This window comes from Balaenoptera physalus (assembly GCF_965194825.1).
Source record: "Balaenoptera physalus genome assembly, chromosome: 3".
NCBI lineage: Eukaryota > Metazoa > Chordata > Mammalia > Artiodactyla > Balaenopteridae > Balaenoptera > Balaenoptera physalus.
Window position 1 is genome coordinate 69,485,591 of NC_138890.1, and position 23,072 is coordinate 69,508,662.

The 23,072-nt window shown below is 35.1% G+C and overlaps 1 protein-coding gene across 1 annotated transcript in view; it reads right to left on the reverse strand.

Annotated features, from left to right (window-relative positions):
• CHSY3 (chondroitin sulfate synthase 3) overlaps nucleotides 1–23,072 on the reverse strand; it is a 332,684-nt gene that overhangs the window by 40,578 nt on the left and 269,034 nt on the right. The gene's annotated exons all lie outside the window — the stretch shown is intronic.

Consider the following 23,072-nt stretch of genomic DNA (forward strand, 5'->3'; position numbering starts at 1 on the left):
CACTGATAGTCACATTATAAGAAGCATAAAAAGAGCTTTGTGGAAAACATAGAAAGAAGGGATTTGAGAAAATATAGCAAAATAATAGAAGTTTAAAATATAGGTTAAAAGTATGGGCGTATATGTCTATATACATACACACATATAAATGTATATATTTGATATATATTTAAAAGTTTGTATAAAAGTTTGGATATATATATACATACAATAAATAAAATTTTGTTAAAATTTCGGTATACAATACATCTGGATATATAGTAAAGGAATACAAATATGTACATAAAATATGTCTGAGGGACATATTTCCCTTAAAATAAAGGAAGGTGTATATCTATGTGCAATTAGGCCAAGCGAAAAAAAAAAGCAAAATAAACAAACAAAACCCAATTTGGCTGTAAAGTCGGAAAAGAATGAATCTTGCCACAACATTCTCTATAGCAACATTCAATGATGAAAACAATAGAGCACAGCCCAGGAAGACCCCAAGGAAGCAAATTAATGATTCATATTATACTCAGCCAACCTAGAGCTCAAGTTTTATTGTGAAAAAACAAACAGCTCCTAACATGTACGAATGTGTGGCATATCTGTGGTGATAAATTCTCTGACACTCCTCCAATCTAGAGGTGGGGGCTATGTCCCTTTCTTTTGTTACGACTTTAATAAACTACAGTAGAAGTGACACGCTGCCACTTTTCAGACTGGCAGCTGCCACTTGTCTTGTTGAACTCCCACTCTACAGAAGCCACTAAGTAAAAAGTCTGAATTAGTTAGTTAGATTCCTTGTTGCTGGCCAGAACCTCCAGTAAAATGTGGTATAGCAGATATGCTCTTGTTCCAGTCTCAGCATCAAGAAAGAAGATGTCAACATGGCTCTTTAACACATTAAGGAAGTTCATTTCTATGTCTAGTTTGCTAAGATTTTTACCATGAGTGAATTTTGAAGCTGATCAAATATTTTTTTCTGCATCCATTGAGAAGATTATGTGATGCTTTTTTTTTTCTGTTAACATGGTGAATTGCATTGATTCATTTTCTAATATTAAACAACCTTTGTATTCCTTGAATAAACCCAACATGATCTTGATATTCATCCTCTTTATATATCACTGGAATATATTTGCAAATATTTTGTTTAGGATTTACTGTGAGAATCCAATTCTGCCCAATTTGATATCCCCAAATTGATATATAGATTCAAGGCAATTCCAATACAAACCCCACCATTTTAAAAAAGAATATGTTGCTGCTGATATTAACAGGTTGATTCTAAAATTTATGTAGAAATGAAGTCAAGGATATTCAAGATAATCTTAAAAAAAGATACACTACAGATCAAAAGTTACAGAAATTTAGATAGTACGATATTGGTACAAGGATAAACAAATAGAAAAAAGGACCAAAATAGTCCATAAGCAAACCTACACATGACATATGATTTATGACTTACGACAAATATGATAGTGGAGAGTGGAGGAAAGGTGGTCTTTTCAGTAATATATATTCATATGGAAAAATGTGAAAGCTGATCCCTACATCCCACAATAAAAAAATGCATCCCAGATGCACTGGTGATATAAAAATGAAAGGTTAAATTTTTTTCTAAAAGTTTACACTAGAAAATATCTGCTTGTGTTTTGGTTAGGTGAATTTTCTTAAATAGGACACAAGGTACTAATCATAAAAATAGATTGGTAAACTGGACTACATTAAAATTAAGAACTCTATTTCTCATAAACACCATTAAGAGATTATAAAAGGTAAACTACAGAGTGAGAGAATATAGTTTTAATAGATCTTACCAAAAAGGACTAATGTCCAGAATATATAATGAACTTGTAAAAATTAATAGGGAAGGACAAACCCAGTTTAAAAATGGAAAAAGAATCTTGAATGGGCACTTCACAAAAGAGAATATGTAAAAGCCTGATAAACATACACAAAAACCTTCTCTAGTTCATTCATCATCAGGGTAATGCAATTTAAAGTCACAATGTGATTTTAATCTACAAAAATGGTTAATGACTGATAATGCATTGTGAAAGTAGCAGATCTGGAACTCTCATACACAGCTGGTGAGAATGTAACTTGGTTCAACCACTGTGGAAACTTGTATTGACTAAAATGACCATATACGTTCCCTGTGACTCAGTAATTCTACTCTTATGTATGTATGTATGTATGTGTATGCCCAATACACATACATACATACATATACCTTAAAATACATACATGTATATATACATACATTTTCATAGCAACATTATTCATAATACCCCCCAAACCGAAAGCAACCCTAATGTACATTGAGAGTAGAATAGATAAATAAACATAATGGAAAACAATACGTCAATTAAAATAAATGAAATACTACTACTCACAACAACATGAACAAATCTCACAAATCACAAACAAGTGAAAGAAACCATATACAAAAGAATACATTTTGTATGATTCTATTCATATGAAATTCAGAAACAGGTAAAGCTAATGTATGCTGTTAGCTGTAAGAACAGTGAGCAAAAATCAAGAAAGTGGGCAGGGAGCTCTGGAGGGCTGGTAATATTCTATTTGTTGACCTAGGTTGTGGTTACACATATACATTTAATTTGTGAACATTCACTGAACTGTTACTTAAGATATGTTTGTTATACTACAATTAATAAATGACTTTTTAAAATATGCATATACATGCATGTGGAATTAGGTAGGTTTTTCTGATATGTATGTATATAAATGTGTGTGGATATGTGAGGAGAGAGAGAGAATATGAATATCAGAGAAGTTTTCATAGAGAAGATGACCTAAAAGGTATAAGACCAATACCATGGCAGATTCTTTATCTCCAGTATTTCACCTGGTTCTTATTCTATACTCAGAGAGATTTTCAAATCAACATCATCTGACCTTGAAGAATATAACCCTAGATATTTTGAGATGGATTTTGGACTTGATTCAAGACACAGTAGTTTAGTTACATCCAGTATTTTTTTTTTCGAAAAACACAAGCCAATTTTTATTTGAAACTTTGATGTTAAATTAAATCCATATAAGTGGGCTGTTATATCTCCATTTTTGTATTATTTTTAAAAACAATTTTATTGGCGTATGGTCACTTTACAATGTTGTATTAGCCTCCACTGTACAACAAAATGAATCAGCCATGTATTATTGTTTTTTACCTGAATTTGCTTCAATATTTTACTTTATGTAATTTTTCCATGGATTTATTTTGGTATGCAACAAGATTAAAAAAAATCTAATGGCATATAGAATACTAATTATACCACCTCTAAAAAGTATTGGCTCTCTGAAACTATTCTTTCTTGAGGCCTGCTTTATATTACTAAGAAAAGGGAACATGCTAAATTAAATAGGAAACATTGCTCAGAGGCAGACTGTTAAATTGTAGATTTACCTAGCTCCTTTAGTGATACTGAAGTGATTAATACTGCACAACTTGATAAAGGTGACATTTGTTATAGAAGAAAAAATATCTTAGTATTAAAATGTTTAACTAACTTGCACCACTCACATCATTACGACCCAAGTTGCCTATATAGTGCTTATTTTTCTAGTGTATTCCTTTGCAGAAATATTACAAGCAGACAAAGTCAGGGAGGGTGGCAATCCTTAAAAATAGCACATTCACACATACTCTAGGTAGTGAGGTAATGACTAGAACATCGTGAATTTATGCCATATTTTCCATTAAGAAGCATAGAGGATATCCGTATTTTCTGTCTGTATGTAGGGAGGACCAAACTATGCAGGATGGAGAGGAGAATGAAATTAGCCAGATCTGAACTTGAGTACTGGCTCCACCATTTCTTTCTTGAATTTTGAATTTTCTTTTATTTATTTTTTTAAACAGCAGGTTCTTATTAGTTATCTATTTTATACATATTAGTGTATATATGTCAATCCCAACCTCCCAATTCATCAGACCACCATAACCCCCCGCCGCCACTTTCCCCCCTTGGTGTCCATACGTTTGTTCTGTACATCTGTGTCTCAATTTCTACCCTGCAAACCGGTTCATCTGTACCATTTTTCTAGGTTCCACATATATGTGTTAATATACGATATTGGTTTTTCTCTTTGACTTACTTCACTCTGTATGACAGTCTCTAGATCCATCCACATCTCTGCAAATGACCGAACTTCATTCCTTTTTATGCCTGAGTAATATTCCATTGTATACATGTACCACATCTTCTTCATCCAGTCATCTGTTGATGAGCATTTAGGTTGCTTCCATGACCTGGCTATTGTAAATAGTGCGGCAATGAACATTGGGGTGCATGTGTCTTTTTGAATTATGGTTTTCTCTGGGTATATGCCCAGTAGTGGGATTGCTGGGTCATATGGTAGTTCTATTTTTAGATTTTTAAGGAACCTCCATACTGTTCTCCATAGTGGCTGTATCAATTTACATTCCCACCAACAGTGCAAGAAGGTTTCCTTTTCTCCACACCCTCTCCAGCATTTGTTGTTTGTAGATTTTCTGATGATGCCCATTCTAACTGGTGCGAGGTGATAACTCATTGTAGTTTTGATTTGCATTTCTCTAATGATTAGTGATGTTGAGCATCCTTTCATGTGTTTGTTGGCAGTCTGTATATCTTCTTTGGAGAAATGTCTATTTAGGTCTTCTGCCTATTTTTGGTTGGGTTTGTTTTTTTTAATATTGAGCTGCATGAACTGTTTATATATTTTGGAGATTAATCCTTTGTCCATTGATTCGTTTGCAAATATTTTCTCCCATTCTGAGGGTTGTCTTTTCGTCTTGTTTGTAGCTTCCTTTGCTTTGCAAAAGCTTTTAAGATTCATTAGGTCCCATGTGTTTTTGTTTTTATTTCCATTACTCTAGGAGGTGGGTCAGAAAAGATCTTGCTGTGATTTATGTGATTTCTTCTTACGTTTTATAGTGTCCGGTCTTACATTTAGGTCTCTAATCCATTTTGAGTTTATTTTTGTGTATGGTGTTAGGGAGTGTTCTAATTTCATTCTTTTAAATGTAGCTGTCCAGTTTTCCCAGCACCACTTATTGAAGAGACTGTCTTTTCTCCATTGTATATCTTTGCCTCCTTTGCCATAGATTAATTGACCATAGGTGCATGGGTTTAATCTCTGCGCTTACTATCCTGTTCCATTGATCTACATTTCTGTTTTTGTGCCAGTACCATATTGCCTTGATTACTGTACCTTTGTAGTATAGTCTGAAGTCAGGGAGCCTGATTCCTCCAGCTCAGTTTTTTCCCCTCAAGACTGCTTTGGCTATTTGGGGTCTTCTGTGTCTCCATAAAAATTTTAAGTTTTTTTGTTCTAGTTCTGTAAAAAATGCCACTGGTAATTTGATAGGGATTGTGTTGCATCTGTAGATTGCTTTGGGTAGTGTACTCATTTTCACAATATTGATTCTTCCAATCCAAGAATATGGTATATCTCTCCATCCGTTTGTGTCATCTTTAATTTCTTTCATTAGTGTCTTATAGTTTTCTGAGTACAGGTCTTTTACTTCCTTAGGTAGGTTTATTCCTAGGTATTTTATTCTTTTTGTTGCAGTGGTGAATGGGATTGTTTCCTTATTTCTCTTTCTGATATTTCCTTGTTAGTGTATAGGAATGCAAGAGATTTTTGTGAATTAATTTTGTATCCTGCAACTTTACCAAATTCATTGACTAGCTCTAGTAGTTTTCTGGTGGTATCTTTAGGATTCTCTATGTATAGTATCAGGTCATCTGCAAACAGTGACAGTTTTACTTCTTCTTTTCCAACTTGTATTCCTTTTATTTCTTTTTCTTCTCTGATTGCCGGGGCAAGGACTTCCAAAACTATGTTGAATAATAGTGGCAAGAGCGAACATCCTTGTCTTGCTCCTGACCTTAGAGGAAATGCCTTCAGTTTTTCACCATTGAGAATGATGTTTGCTGTGGGTTTGTTGTATATGGCCTTTATTACGTTAAGGTTAAGTTCCCTCTATGCCCACTTTCTGGAGAGTTTTTATCATAAATGGGTGTTGAATTTTGTCAAAAGCTTTTTCTGCATCTATTGAGATGATCATATGGTTTTTATTCTTCAATTTATTAATATGGTGTATCACATTGACTGATTTGCGTATATTGAAGAATCCTTGCATCCCTGGGATAAATCCCCCTTGATCATGGGGTATGATCCTTTTAATGTGTTGTTGGATTCTGTTTGCTAGTATTTTGTTAAGGATTTTTGCATCTATATTCATCAGTGATATTGGCCTGTAGTTTACTTTGTTTGTGACATCTTTGTTTGGTTTTGGTATCAGGGTGATGGTGGCCTTATAGAATGAGTTTGGGAGTGTTCCTTCCTCTGCAATTTTTTGGAAGAGTTTGAGAAGGACAGGTGTTGGCTCTTCTCTAAATGTTTGATAGAATTCACCTATGGAGCCATCTGGTCCTGGACTTTTGTTTGTTGGAAGATTTTTAATCACAGTTTCCATTTCATTACTTGTGATTGGTCTGTTCATATTTTCTATTTCTTCCTGGTTCAGTCTTGGAAGATTATACCTTTCTAAGAATTTGTCCATTTCTTCCAGTTGTCCATTTTATTGGCATAGAGTTGCTTGTAGTAGTCTCTTAGGATGCTTTCTGCGGTGTCTGTTGTAACTTCTTCTTTTTCATCTCTAATTTTATTGATTTGAGTCCTCTCCCTCTTTTTCTTGGTGAGTCTGGCTAAAGGTTTATCAATTTTGTTTATCTTCTCAAAGAACCAACTTTTAGTTTTATTGATCTTTGCTATTGTTTTCTTTGTTTCTATTTCATTTATTTCTGCTCTGATCTTTATGATTTCTTTCCTTCTACTAACTGTGGGTTTTATTTGTTCTTCTTTCTCTAGTTCCTTTAGCTGTAAGGTTAGATTGTTTATTTGAGATGTTTGTTGTTTCTTGAGGTAGGCTTGTATTGCTATAAACTTCCCTCTTAGAACTGCTTTTGCTGCATCCCATAGGTTTTGGATTGTCGTGATTTGTTGTAAATTGTCTCTAGGTATTTTTTGATATCCTCTTTGATTTCTTCAGTGATCTCTTGGTTATTTACTAATGTATTGTTTAGTCTCCATATTTTTGTGTTTTTTACGTTTTTTCCCCCATAATTGATTTCTAATCTCATAGCGTTGTGGTCAGAAAAGATGCTTGATATGATTTCAATTTTCTTAAATTTACTGAGGCTTGATTTGTGACCCAAAATGTGATCTATCCTGGAGAATGTTCTGTGTACACTTGAGAAGAAACTGTAATCTGCTGTTTTTGGATTGAACGTCCTATAAATATCAATTAAATCTATCTGGTCTATTGTGTCATTTAAAGCTTGTGTTTCCTTATTAATTTTCTGTGTGGATGATCTGTCCATTGGTGTAAGTGAGGTGTTAAAGTCCCCCACTATTATTGTGTTACTGTCGATTTCCTCTTTTATAGTTGTCAGCAACTGCCTTATGTATTGAGGTGCTCCTATGTTGGGTGCATATATATATATAACTGTTATATCTTCTTCTTGATTTGATCCCTTGATCATTATGTAGTGTCCTTGGCTCCACCATTTCTAAGCCATTTCCTAGCCAATCTGTGTAAATCTCAGTCTCCTAATCTATAAAAGGGAAAATGCCAACCACCTCAATGTATATTAAAATGTTGCTCAACAGGACAAAAATATATATATATTTATACACATATACACATATATATATGTTTATACACATACAGTGCTTAACATCGTGTCTGGTATATAGAAAACAGTCAAAAAAAGGGTTTGCCAGCCTCCTCCTGAGATTGCTCTTTTTAGCTAGGAGTTTTCAGAGGATGAGAGTAGCACCCTCTAGGCTTGCTCCATCTTTGCTCACTTCTGGAAATGCTTGGAAACAGTTATAATTTGGCCACATACACTCACTGCTTCAATGTATCTAACATGCCATTAGGCACCTTCTCCTAACAAAAGTCCTCAACATTTTACTACCAGAAAGATAAATTATTGTGGGGGTTTCAGGAAACAAGGTTCAAGAGCGTTAAGTGATTTAACCAAGGGTCGACTGAGAGTAATGAGGTTATGACTAAAACTAGAATAAGCAGTCAGTTTTGCTACTTATCACACTAAATTTTTAATGTAGCAAAATTGTTTTAAGAAAAAGTATAAAATACACATTTTAAATTATATTAGCTTGTTTGAAATAATTCAGGGCTTCATTTCCTTTACAGAATTTTCAATTGATTTCATGGTACCTCTAGAGCCTTATACTGAAAGGGAAAATCATTTCACACTAACAAAATCACAATGGCAAGTGACATCAATATGTCCTGACTGACCCCAGTGTTTTAAGTGTATCACCCAAAATCTCACCCTCTGAGAAGGAAATTATCCGAGAAGTTACAGAAAAATCTATTATAAAAATCAGAGAGTGGAAGAGTAAATGCCAAGATACAGCTGTATGTTATTATTAATCTGCTACATTAAATTTCCATTTCTTTTAGATTTATTAATGATAACATAGCATATGGGAAAACTGGACAGCTACATGTAAAAGAATGAAATTAGAACACTCCCTAACACCATACACACAAATAAAGTCAAAATGCATTAAAGACCTAAATGTAAGGCCAGGCACTATAAAACTCTTAGAGGAAAACATAGGCAGAACACTCTATGACATAAATTACAGCAAGACCCTTTTTGACCCACGTCCTAGAGAAATGGAAATAAAAACAAAAATAAATGGGACCTAGTGAAACTTAAAAGCTTTTGCACAGCAAAGGAAACCAAAAACAAGATGAAAAGAAAACCCTCAGAATGGGAGAAAATATTTGCAAATGAAGCAACTGACAAAGGATTAATTTCCAAAATACACAAACAGCTCATGCAGCTCAATGTCAAAAAAACAAACAACCCAATCCAAAAATGGGCAGAAGACCTAAATAGACATTTCTCCAAAGAAGATATACAGATTGCCAACAAACACGTGAAATGATGCTCAATATCACTAATCATTAGAGAAATGCCAATCAAAACTACAATGAGGTATCACTTCACACCAGTCAGAATGGCCATCATCAAATAATCTACAAACAATAAATGCTGGAGAGGGTGTGGAGAAAAGGGAACCATCTTGCACTGTTGGTGGGAATGTAAATTGATACAGCCACTATGGAGAACAGTATGGAGATTCCTTAAAAAACTAAAAACAGAAGTACCATATGACCCAGCAATCCCACTACTGGACATATACCCTGAGAAGACCATAATTCAAAAAGAGTCATGTACCACAATGTTCATTGCAGCTCTATTTACAATAACCAGGACATGGAAGCAACCTAAGTGTCCATCGACAGATGAATAGATACAGAAGATGTGGCACATATATACAATGGAATATTACTCAGCCATAAAAAGAAATGAAATTGAGTTTTTTGTAGTGAGGTGGATGGACCTAGAGACTCTCCTACAGTGTGAAGTTAGTCAGAAAGAGGAAAACAAATACCATATGCTAACACATATATATGGAATCTAAAAAAAAAAAAAAAAAAAAAGGTTCTGAAGAACCTAGGTGCAGGACAGGAATAAAGACGCAGATGTAGAGAATGGACTTGAGGACACGGGGAGGGGGAAGGGTAAGCTGGGACGAAGTGAGAGAGTGGCATGGACATATATACACTACCAAATGTAAAACAGATAGCTAGTGGGAAGCAGCCACATAGCACAGGGAGATCAGCTCGGTGCTTTGTGACCACCTAGAGGGGTGGGATAGGGAGGGTGGGAGGGAGACGCAAGAGGGAAGAGATATGGGGATATATGTATATGTATAGCTGATTCACTTTGTTATACAGCAGAAACTAACACATCATTGTAAAGCAATTATACTCCAATAAAGATGTTAAAAAAAAATAATGATAACATAGCATAGATAATTTCCTGAATGATCATAGCTATGTAAATAAAGAACTTCATTTCAACAATTAAAATCTTGAAAGAAATACTAAGAAGTTGACAGCAAACAGGGACAAGGTAACTTCTGGAGCATTGCAAAGCTTGTAAAAGTAGCAAAAGGCCAAGCAGAGCTCTGGCAGTGGCAAAAGGGTTCAAGGACAGTAGACCTAAAAAATAACCAAGAAAAATATACTGCCTGACAGTGCAGGCCGTAAAACCTATTCTATATATACAGCTGTGGGTGCAGAAACTGAGGTGACCTGTGCTGGCAGAACAAGTCCCTCCTGGAAGTATTTTGTTTCAGAGAAGTAGAAGAAAAGTAGAAGAGACAGAGCTACAGAAAGTAAAGAATTAAACAGTTAAACCATGTCTTCATGAAGCAGCTTTAACCTGAGGCAGCAGAGAACCCAATGCCTTTTCTCTGTGGAAATCAGAAACCTTAGAATGGTAACAAACATCTCTGCCAAAATATATCTATGGTGAAGGGCTTGTCCAGGGAAGAGTATTGATAATTTTTCCAGAGATAAGTATGTTTTCTAAAAAAGGGATATAGTACAGCACTAACACAAAGTTTCTGTAAGAAAAAAAGACTAGATGAAAATCAGCCCCACACCCCCCCCCAGAAAAGAAGCCATGAAACTGAGGAAAACATTAAACGACTGTTCTAAAAAACATAAGAAGCATTTTCCTCTCTCTTGGAAAACAACGAAGTAGAAATATAAGATCTCAGGAATGTGATGGTACAGGTGAAATGGCAGTTCACAGAACTAAGAAATAAAGAACACAAAATAAACTATCATAGATGTGAAAACAAAGTCATAAGGAAAATAAAGAATAAACACTGTGGAAGGCTCAGTTAGGATGGAAGAGATAGAAATTAAGAAAGTTAAAATGAAGAGTTATGACGGTTTAGAGAGAAACAATTCAGGACTTAGAAAAGCACTTGGTATAGACTAGAGTGCTATTAATAAGAGTTATAATAAGAGTAAGCTATTATTACTATCATAGTTGTTACTTGTTTTTACTACTATTATTATTAGTGTAAGTATTGAATAAATGAGTAAACGAGAATGGCCTTGATTAAGTTTTCCCTAGAAAATAATTCAAATAGGCTCAGTACAGCCATCATTTAACTTCAGATCATCATCTAAAAACTAAAGGACTGAATTGTCTCTGCTGAAATGAAGGGGAAATCAGAGGCCATGTAATTATTGGAAAGCTTTGTGTTCTTTATTAAGAAAATAATCGTATTAATTTTTTTTTATGAACGAGAAAATGTCCTTAATTTATTTATATAAAGAAGCTATTTCAATTTATTGCAATGTCTTTTGTTCCTATTATGTCACTTCATTTTTCCTAGAAAGGATTTTCTATTCAATAACTTAGAAAATTCTCTTTGAGTCTCTTCCTATATATAAGATTAAGAAGGATTTGGGAAAAGAAGGTATTCTTGTTCGAGGAAGTACAGACTCTATAAATTAGAATAATTTATGAAGGTGAACAAGGAAATAAATCATTAAAGAGGTGTAAACTATAATGGTGACTACGTACCTAAGGGTTGGGTAATTTGCCTTGCAAATATTTGAACTCATTTTACTCTCTATGATTTAGTTATACAGTTCTACATAACTAAATGGAGAGTCTTGCTGCCCTTAATGCAAATGCCTAATGATCTGTCTTTTATAAGACCAGTAAATATAAACGTTCTGAGCAAAATAGTAAACTTTTAAATTAACACTATTATTTCCCCTCAATTATTATCTTCAAATATTAACAGTGAAGTTCTTAAACTATGTCTACTTCTCTGGTAATAATGACACAATGAAAACAGTACCTAATTCTAAATATTAAGGAGAAGAAAGGTTTGGGAAAAATAAATATTCATATATCATTCTATAATTATAGACAGAACGAAAAAATGTTAAAGGGTATATAGTTTGAGTAAGTTTTGAAATTTGAAAGCAAAGATCTAGTTTAAGTATAAGATATACCCTTCTTCATGTTTGTCACATAAAATTAACAGCATTATATATTTTGCTACTAAGATTTATAAAAATAATAGCACCTTGGAAATAGCCACATGTAATCTACAAACTCTACTTTAAAAATTCATTGTACACAAGTAATAAAATTGCATGAAATTACACGTGTGTATGCACACACAAATAAATATAAGAAAAACTGGGGAAATTTAAATAAGATCAGTGGAATATATTAATGTCAATATACTGGTTGGGAAACTTCACTACAGTTTTGCAAGACTTTGCCATTGGGGGAAACTGCTTAATGGATCCATGGGATTTCTTTGCATAATTTTTTAACAGCTGTATGTGAATCAATAATTATCTCAAAATAAAAGGTTTAATTAAAAATTATATGCAAAAATAAAAAATAAACTATTGTCTCATTTTTTTTTTTAAGAAATCATCCCCAAAGCCTACTTAAAAGAAGATGTTAAAACTTTTAGTCCAAAGGCTACAGATGTGATTTTGCCTTTCTTTAACCGGTAAACCCAGTGTTTTGAATGAATTTGAAAAATTTAAGTGAACAGTGCATTTTCCAGTTATTTTCAGTCCCATAAAGTTTCTTTATGTTTGTTTTATGAATTTAAGTTGCCTGAGGGCATTTGTGTTCTTGGATATCCCTTTAACATAAAAAAAAAATTGTGAAATGTCTTTTCCTTTTGAAATCCTGTCACATGCCACAACATAGATGAACCTTGAGGACATTATACTAAGTGAAATAAGCCAGTCACAAAAAGACAAATACTGTATGATTCCACTTATATGAGATATCTAAAGTAGTCAAACTCATAGAAACAGAAAGTAGAATGGTAGTTTCCAGAGGCTGGGGGAGGGGGAAATGAATTGTTCAGTGGGTATAGAGTTTCAGTTTTGCAAGATGAAAAAGTTCTAGAGATTTGTTGCACAACAATGTGAATATAGTTGACATCACTGAACTGTACCCTCAGAAATGATTAAGATGGTTAAAAAAATCTTTCTTTCCCTTTTATTCCACATGAACCTCACCTTTCCTAAAGGGGAACAAATCACAGTATGGCCAATTAGTATACTTTGTTATAAATGGCTTACTCCAGATTAGTTTCATTCATGGGCATGAGCAAAAAAATCATTCTCTTTGGCTACAGGCTCACATTTTGCACATTATAATTCCTCAGAAAGAAAAGCAAGTCAAGGGCAGACAAGGGCAGAGAAGCAATACAAGAAAGACCGAGCGCTGTTGAGGGCACTGAACACAGCATTGAGCTGCGCCTAAGAACAGATCACCCTCAGACTTCCTAGTTTCCTAGGACAGTAGTTTCTTCTCTCATTCAAGTAGTTTAGTTGTGATTTTGTCACTTGCAACCAAAGGAATCCTGCCAAAAACAATCTGGTAAATGGATACGTTTTAATTTCAGCTCTGTATGATTTGCCTCTGTTTAATTAGCTAGTTTAATCTTGGTTGAAATCCAAACAACAATCTCATATGCGCAATCTGTACCATTAAAACTGGTATTTTTCTTCCTGTTACATTTAATTTTGTTAGCTATCGTAGTTTAAAAAAAAAAAACAAACCTGTCAGACAACACAGAAAATAGCTTCCAGACACTGTTACATGTGATGAAGTTTTCTCAGCAGCATATATTCTCTACAGTCTAAAAATACTTTCAAAGGACACCACAGTGTTCCCTGCCACCATCCAGAGGTTGTCAATGGAATATCGTGGTACAAAATAGACCACTTTGTCATTGATAACTGTACCAGTTTGGTAGCAAGTGATTGTTCTTTGGTTTTGGGAGATGGCAGGGAAATCCCATATAAGAACTATTGACAGGCAGGAAGGGAATATGCCAGGTGGAGTCGGTCACTTCAGATCAAAGCTACAAGAAAAATATCACAAAAGATTTATAGATACAGGTGAAATTCCTGATGCATGGAACAAAAATCACAAAACAGGATGTGCTTGATGACTTGAAAAAAAATTAATACTCAATGGCCACAAAAGAGCCCCAGTATCTGAACAAAGGCAGCGCATGACCTGAACAAGCCTAAAACACCACCCACTCAAAATGAAAACCTTCCTTATATGGACTTTTTCAAATAAAACATCTAAAACTAAATCAATGAATAAATAGCAAGAGTTGAAGATTTCCTGAAAAAGAACTTCATTTTTCTTTGCCTCAATTCCTTCTCAAAAACAGATAACTAAAATATATGAGTACATGATAAAATCAAATAAAATCCATTTAAAATAAAAAAATAAAATAAAAATAAAAATACTTTCAGACAACATAGAAAATCATCACGTGATATAGATTTCCCAGCAGAGGGAGTATATTCTGGACACATGCTATCCTAGGCAAACATCAAAGAGATTTAAAATGAGAAAAAAAATCACTAAGTTCATCAGATTTCAGTTTATAATGATATTATGGCATATAATCAATTGTTACTTTAAATAAACCCATATACCTTTATTTTTTTAAAAGATATTTTTGATGTGGACCATTTTGAAAGTCTTTATTGAATTTGTCACAATATTGCTTCTGTTTTATGTTTTTGGTTTTTTGTCTGAGAGGCACGTGGGATCTTAGTTCCCTGACCAGGGATCAAACCTGCACTCCCTGCATTGGAAGGCGAAGTCTTAACCACTGGACCGCCAGGGAAGTCCCCCATATACCTCAACTAAAATTACCCTGTTAGAAATAAAGTAATTGATAAAAAAAATAGAAAACTAATGATAATTGACTTGATTGTGTATCAATTTGCCAGATTTAGCCTGACATACCTACATTCAGGCAGTGATCACATAGATGCTTCCTGATATATAGTTAAGATAACAGCAGATGATTGTTGAAACCTATACAATTCACTTCCCCTGTACATATTTTAAAATCTTTGGTAAATAGTCAAGTAAATTTTTTGCATTCAATATTTCCTTAAACCTTTTATTCTACTCACAATTTATTACAGCAAATAGGCAAAGAAGAATTTGAAGAAATTTTCAAGTTGCCACTTTGCAAACTTGCACACATCCTTTTTTCATGTAATACCAATATAATTTAACAATGCCCTTCACTGGTGATTTAATTATCACACCATAACTTATATTAGACAATGGGAAAGAGAGAGGTTATCACTTCCAAACTAGGTTTTCAAAACCTTTCAAAAACAAAATGTAAAGATAGTAGTTGCCACACAATTTTGAAAGACACTGACACAATTAGTGAATGTATCTTTTCCATTGGAGGAAATGTATAGACTATAGGATGGAATTGATCATGCATAAAATTACATCTCGCTTTCCAAATAAATAAAGAAAATAATCTTTCTAGTTCATGGGTTTTATTCCAGTTATGAAAGCTTTCAAAGCCCAAGCTGATTCCTCTTTAACTATAAAGGTGCTAAAGCTACAGTTAAAGATTTTCTTTGTTGCTGTTGCTGCTGATTTGTTATTTCCATTCTCCCCAAATTCAAGCAACCAATCATTTAACCTCACGAAAGACTGATCATAAGTTTATTAGTTTGAATGAACATCATATTATCCACTAAGGTAGAAGGTACAAGAATGGAGGAGACTTATGATATTTTGTTAAAAGAATGACATGTACTTCTGTAATTATGAATTTGGGCTACATGACCATTTTTAGTGATCATCATTAATATTCCTCTAGTGACCCTCAGGGTAATTTGGAGTGCCATTTGCAAGAAGCTAAAATTTGATGACCTCCCAACACATAGAAGGAGGGCCATCATGCAGTGTTCAGTGTTAACTGGTTTATGTGTAGTTTCTTATGTCAGTAGGTCTGTGTTTAAATATACTCTGAAATAAAAATAAGACATTATATTCTCAAGACTTCAGAGTGAAAATTTCATCTTCATTATGTAGAAAATTGACTTTGGCTGTCAGTACATTACAGAGTACAGTCTTTTTGGATAAGTTGGGTAGGAGAACATAGTGCAGTGTCATCTGCATAGCAGATGCTTAGGAAAGCTAGAGGAATCCAATTAATATAAACTTTGAAAACGTGAGGAAGATAACAGATCTATGACAGTATGACAATTTCAGTAACTTTCCCTGACCAAACCTGTCCTGATCTAGTCCTCTCTAGCCTTTTGGCTGCCTCTCTTAATTGCAGAATGAATGACTCATTCACTCATTTAAAAATATCGAGTTTCTAAAATGTATCAGTTGCTATGGTACAGCGACAAAAGAAACATGGTCCCTGCCCTCATGGAGTTAACTGCTTAATGGGGGAGACAAGCATTAAATATATAAATTTATGAACAGCTGTATAATTTTGACAAGTGCTCACTGCATTAGTTATGCCATTTGGTACCCGCTGCTTTACTTGACTGTATGCCTTTCTAGGTAACCTGCTCCCAGAGGGTAGCCTGGGCACAGTACTTAATAAAATATTTATGATTAATTTTTAATAAATTCACATATTCACCCCCAAACTAGTTGGTAACCAAAACAGGGATCAAAACATTTACTGTAAGAACTTTGATTCTCTAATGACAAATTTTCAGCATTCTGCGTTATTTCCCAGGCTTCTGAATGTTTCTTTTTTTTTTTTAGTGTATTTTTTTTAAGTCTTAATTCAATTTGTTACAATATTGCTTCTGTTTTACATTTTGGTTTTTTTTGGCTGTGAGCATGTGGATCTTAGTTCCCTGACCAGGGATCGAACCCGCACCCCCAGCATTGGAAGGCAAAGTCTTAACCACTGGACTGCCAGGGAAGTCTCTGAATATTTCTTTAAGTTGGAAAGTGAAATGTAACAAAAGTCTTCACATATCTGTGTTGTACAAGAATTGGCACACATCTTAAAGCTTTTATATCGCACTTAAGTAGTCACTCGCAGGCCAGTGCTATCAGACCATGACTGATGGTGGTCATACATCTTTTTACTATTTTCGTAATTGATGTCATCACCCAAGCAGAAAGAAAGGTCGAGGACACCCATCTTCATTCCTGCTTTGTGCCACTGGAATGTGAAATGATCGTAGGAGTCCAAAGTGATTCTAAATCAGGCTGACCTCTGTCACATTAATAATTTCTGCATAGATAAATGAAGTGCTGCTGAGAGACCACAGTAAACAAGAATGAAAGCAAAGCTGGAAGAAGGCCTTTGACACCTGCAGAGAGACAAGACTGTCTTCCATTCAAGAAGCAGGACAAAACTAAGGCTTAGGTAGGAAGTGTTAAAGTGGGTGGAGTTAGGACTGGCTTTGGAGGACATTTCAGTTATTTAAAGGAAAGAAAAAAGAAATATGAACCTCTTCTGCACGTGCCTCTGTCACTCTTTCAGCTTGTGCTCATGCATGTCTCTTTTGGGCCCAGACCCTGGCTCTGGAGTCACAGCCTTGGTTTTGAGATCTGCTCTTCCATTCCCAGTCTGACCCCGGACAAGTTACAACTTCTGGGAAAAGAAGAGCTCTTGGACTGTTGTGTACATTATATAAAACATGCTTAAAACAGTGTCTGGCATCAATGGGTGTCTCTATTATTATTATTTGGTAAACTTCAGATAGTGAAATTTCTGGCACTCTATAAAGCAGATTGCAAAGACTTCACCGCTATATGCTAACATCTAATTTAGTAAGTTACTCGTGAGCAGCCTTCAGTTATCCATAAAATGTAAAGATTTTAAGATTGTATATCCTTTACCTGTAAAAAAGACTTGTACTATTCGATCAGTTCCCAGATCATCAGGTAAAATCTAGTAGTTCATCAATGGGTGACCAAGATGGCCTTGGCATTCCCTTCAGCTTGACTAAATTGTGGACAGGTTTCTTCCTGACTTAAGGTCCCTTACCTCTCTTCTCTTGGAACATTTACTTTAGAAAACTTGTAATTGTAAATGCCTCCTCTGATCCTTTGAGATGTAATCTTCTTCCAGCCTCCTGCCGGTTTTGTAACCCAGGACTCTTTCTCAAGGAGCTGGGAACCATCCCTCTGAAATGTAATCATCCAGAAAGACAGATCCTGTCTCCCCTGTCTTTGGGGGAGGGTGGGAGGCTTACTTTCATAAGCACTGATTAGCAAACACAGATGGCCTGATAACACTGACCAATGTCCCTGCTAAAGTCCTCCAGTACTTTTTCATTACCTCACCCCAGCACTTAAAAACTCTCCTGGCCTTGTGTTTCAGAAGTAGTTGAATTCAATCTCTCTCCCCTATTGCAACAGTTTTGAACAAAATCTTCCTGCCCTGTTTAACTCTGTCCTGTGTAATTTTTCTTTCAAACAGGTCATAAGCAATACTTGGTGATGTATTGTGTTGATCCACTTAAAACTCTTTGCTCTCATTAGCTTAAAAAAAAGAAAAGAAAGGCTCAAATTAAGATCCTACTCCTTATGGTGTAATCAAGGAGATAAGTAGTGCTTCCTTGCAGCTGATTTTACTAACATTAAAGTTTTATGAAAAATTATGAAGATTCCCTAGAGCTAAACACCCAATTAAAATAAAATAAGCATGGCAGGATGTCTATTATAATGTTTTTCTTAGAAGAAAATTCCTAATTATAGTGCTGTCGACTTCTGCATGGGCTCAGTACTGCTGTGGGAATGGAAGGGAATCACAGTTCTAATTAACAGGTAGGTGTTTCCAAGATGGTGCTAAACTAAAAATAAGTAAAGCCTCATCTTTTAAAAGGCAAGTTTTTTGGAAATGAAAACACAATGACTTGAGTCATTTTGACCTTTCTAATTACACTGATATTTCCTTACTGGAGACTGGGTATACCGCATCTTTGTTTCACATACATCAAGCTGACACAACAGAAAAACATAATTTATATTACAGACTGATAAAATCATTTCATGAGACCCAGTTAGTGTCACAGTGCACTCATTAGCTTTAGTAAAAGAGAAAAGGGTAATTTGGGTTTCAAGTCTGCACAGTTATCTTTCAAAAGAGGTTAGAAGGAGCTTTTAAAAAAATTTTTTTTCTGTCTGAGCAGATAGAATAAAATAAATGACTTAGTTTTAGTCCTAAGAGGCAAAGGTAGAATTCCAAGAAGAAAACAGATGAGAGTTGAGGAATATAAAACTATAATTAGTACAATCAATGACTTAAAAAGATGTATTTTGTAAATAAGCAAAACTATATACACTCGAAATCACACAAGCTTTTGGGTTTGTTTTCAGGACTCTGTTTTCAACACTATTCCTCCCAATACTGCAGGGCATTTAAAATACTTTCTACATAATATTTACAGGGTTATTTTTTAAGAAAACAGATCACTTAAAAGTATTCACATGAATATTTATAATTTTTTTATACTTTGTAGGGCAAATCTCAGTGGCACACTTATTGTCAAAATACTTCATAAAAAGGTAAATGGGGCTTCCCTGGTGGCGCAGTGGTTGAGAGTCTGCCTGCTAATGCAGGGGACACGGGTTCGAGCCCTGGTCTGGGAAGATCCCACATGCCGCAGAGCAACTAGGCCCGTGAGCCACAATTACTGAGCCTGAGCGTCTGGAGCCTGTGCTCCGCAACAAGAAAGGCCGCGATAGTGAGAGGCCCGCGCACCGCGATGAAGAGTGGCCCCCGCTTGCCACAACTAGAGAAAGCCCTCGCACAGAAACGAAGACCCAACACAGCCATAAATAAATAAATAAATAAAAATAAAAATAAAAAAAATTAAAATTAAAAAAAGGTAAATGACTCGGAATCACAATATAATACATGGGTTATAGGACAATTAGTTATTTACAAGGAAAAAATAAATTTAGATCCTTACCTACCTCACATTTATACTGAATACATTATATACATGTATGCATGTACATATGTGTGTATCTCAGATGTATTAAAGACCTAAATCCTACTAGCTTCACCCCTTACAACAAGAAAAAAAATACTGTAAAAGAAGGGGAAAAATGTAGGTAAGTAAGTAATTTACATTTTCTAAGCATGTGGAGAACTCCTTTTTAAGCAAAAACAAACGTATAAACAAAAAATATAAATAAAAATTAGATTTTAATGTTACATTAACTGTAAAATATTCCCGTATCAAAAACACCAGAAATAAAATTTAAAAGCAAACATTAAATTGGGAAAATGATTCTTGCAATAATGATGCCATGTCAAGACTCCATATATCATTAATATATCATTGCTCTCCTTTAACCCTCATCACCAATTTCAATCTCTTTTATCTCCCAACTATCACTTGAATCTTAATTCTCTTCTTTGTATCTTCAGGACAGCCACTCTGGCCCAAGATACCGAGAACTTTGTCTGCATATCTGCAACAGTCACCTATCTGACCGTGTCTCATCTGGCCACTCTATAAACAGTTCTCCATGATGCAACATGAGTCATCTTTCCAAGACCCATATATGATCATATATGATCATGTGACTCTCCTTTTCCCCATCAACGACATATATGATCATGTGACTCTCCTTTTCCCCATCAACGACATCCAGTGCTCTTAGAATAATCCACTCCTCTCCAGCTTTCTCTCTTACATCTCACCCTCTATGCTCCAGCCATACTGGCTTCCTCTCTCCCTTTAGTGCCTTTTCACATGCCTTTCCCTCTACCTGGAATCATCTCCCATCTCTCACTGCCATTTCTTCTATATAATTATTACTCAGCTTAAATACCACTGCCTCATGGATACCTTCTCTGACTAGATCAGGCCTGGTATATGTTCTCCTGGCACTAGGTACCATTCTTCCCCACTATTTAACCCAGTTTTAATTTTACATTAGTTTTTTCATCTAAATACACATCTCCACAACAAATTTGGGAGTTTTCTGAAGGCTAAGACTGTGTCGTCTTTTCACTCTATTGCCAGTACCTGGTATGCTGTAAATGATGCAGGGCCAGGGCTGTCTGAAGATGGGAGGCATAATGCCTCTCAGTAGATTCCAGATTTTCAGAAAAGACAGAGACTTAAAGATCCTACCAGAATAAATCTGGTCTTTAAATCCCTGCTTTAAAGCCCATCTCAGCACAGTGATATGTTGAACGGGGGAAAAAATGAATAAAACATATACATGCTAAAAGAAACAAATACAGTTTCTTCTCCTGACTTTCTAGTTCTCTACCTAGTACCACTGATTTTCTTCCTGATATATAGACTCATTACTTCGGCAACATTTCAGATTCCTTTCTTCCTCTTCCCAGCATCCCTTTAACACATTGTATTTATTTTTTACAACAGCTTCCTAATTATCCTTTTGTTTCCTCCCCTTTTACTGCTTGGACCCTGGTTCAAGTCTGGATTTTTGCAAATGTCTCTATTATGGGACTTAGATATTAGCATTCAAAGATGCCACAGAAGATACAGATACAGATGAAATATAAATGGATGATTTTGAACATGCTAAATCAGAACTCCAGGAGAAACCAGGAGGCCAAATTCACAGGACCGTGAAGCCCATTTCCCTCCTCACTTCAATCAAAGCAGCTCTGCTTTGAGCTGTTATATCTTAGGTTTTAAAGTAACAGTTTACTTCAAAAAATTTTCTGCAAATGGGAAAAAACATTTGAAAATCACTGTTCTCAATCACCCAAAGTTGCCCTTTCTGCACAGCCCTGCCAAGTCAAATGCTATGCATCCTTTTAAATCCAGCTAAATTTCTACCACACAGATGCATCTTCTATCAATTCCAGGAGAGCCTGACTCTTTTTTGCAAGGTATTACAGAGCTCACTGTATCACATAGTTTGGTGTTTACTATAGTGCTTGGCTTTCTAATTTATTCGTTGGTCAATCAGAGATTCATTCATTCATTCATTTATTCATTCATTTAGCTAATTAGTTATTTAGTTATTTTCACTCCTTTCTTATCCACAGTTAGATTGTAAGCTTATTTTGGCAAAGAAACTACCTAGCAGATTTTTTATTTAACTCACTATGACTAATGTTGGGATAATTAAGGATGACAAAATCTGATTAAATGATCATGTTTTTAATGAGGAAGAAAAATAAGTATGTTATCTTAGAAAAAATAAATAGATTTTTCTTCCAGCAGAATTTAGAACAAATGGGAGCAGCTCTTTGGGACCTTAAGTTGAGAAAGATCCGGAAGTTGAAGGGAAAAGTGCTATGACAAGTTGGGAATGAATCCCATGGGCCTGACATTTGTCATTTGTGTAAGGACATGAAATGTGAGGCACACTGTTTCTGCTTAAATGTCCTCTTCGTCCAAACACATAGTTCCTATGTATGTTTATGTAAGTTATCTAAAAAGAAGAAAAAATTAACCAAGCATAAAATATACTTTATGTTCATTTTGACAAATATTGTTTCTCTATTAAATAAAATCACGTATGTCACTAAAAGCTTTATTCTACCCTTCTCACATTTAAACTTTGTTTTTGAGAATGAGAACCAACTGTGATATTACCTTTGTCCTCCACGTTTGTTTTCTGTGTAATCCTTCCTCAAACTTCTGGATCTTTTTTTTGGGGGGAGGTGGGGGGGCTGGGCATTAATTAGTGCATGATAAATGAATTAAATAATTCATATACCAGAGTGCTGATCTTCAGAAGCTGCACTGATTGAAAAATTGCTTGTTTGATGACAAAATAAACTTGAAAGCAATTGCGATTACACAGAGAAGGCATAATATTGCTACATCCCCATCACCTGAGTTTAGATCTAAGTTGATTGTGGCTTTGTAATTTATTCCTTCTGTATTATTGTGAGATCCACACTACAATTGCTATGTGGCTTTTCTATCGCCCCTCAAGTTTCCCTTCGTAGGGTGTCCTCATAGCTCTGCTCCAAAACTGGCACTTGTAGAAAATGTAATGAGATACAACATACAAACTAAAAACAAACAAAAAAACCCCCAAAAAACAAAGACAGGAATCTTGAGAGGTGGTTTCATGGCTTTTTTTTTTTTTTTTTTAATTTACTTATTTTTGGCCGCGTTGGGTCTTTGCTGCTGCGCGCGGGCTTCCTCTAGATGCAGTGAGCAGGGGCTACTCTTTGTTGCGCTACATGTGCTTCTCATTGCGGTGGCTTCTCTTGCTGCAGAGCACGGGCTCTAGGTGCATGGGCTTCAGTAGATGTGGCTTACGGGCTCTTGAACACAGGCTCAGTAGTTGTGGCACATGGGCTTAGTTGCTCTGCAGCATGTGGGATCTTCC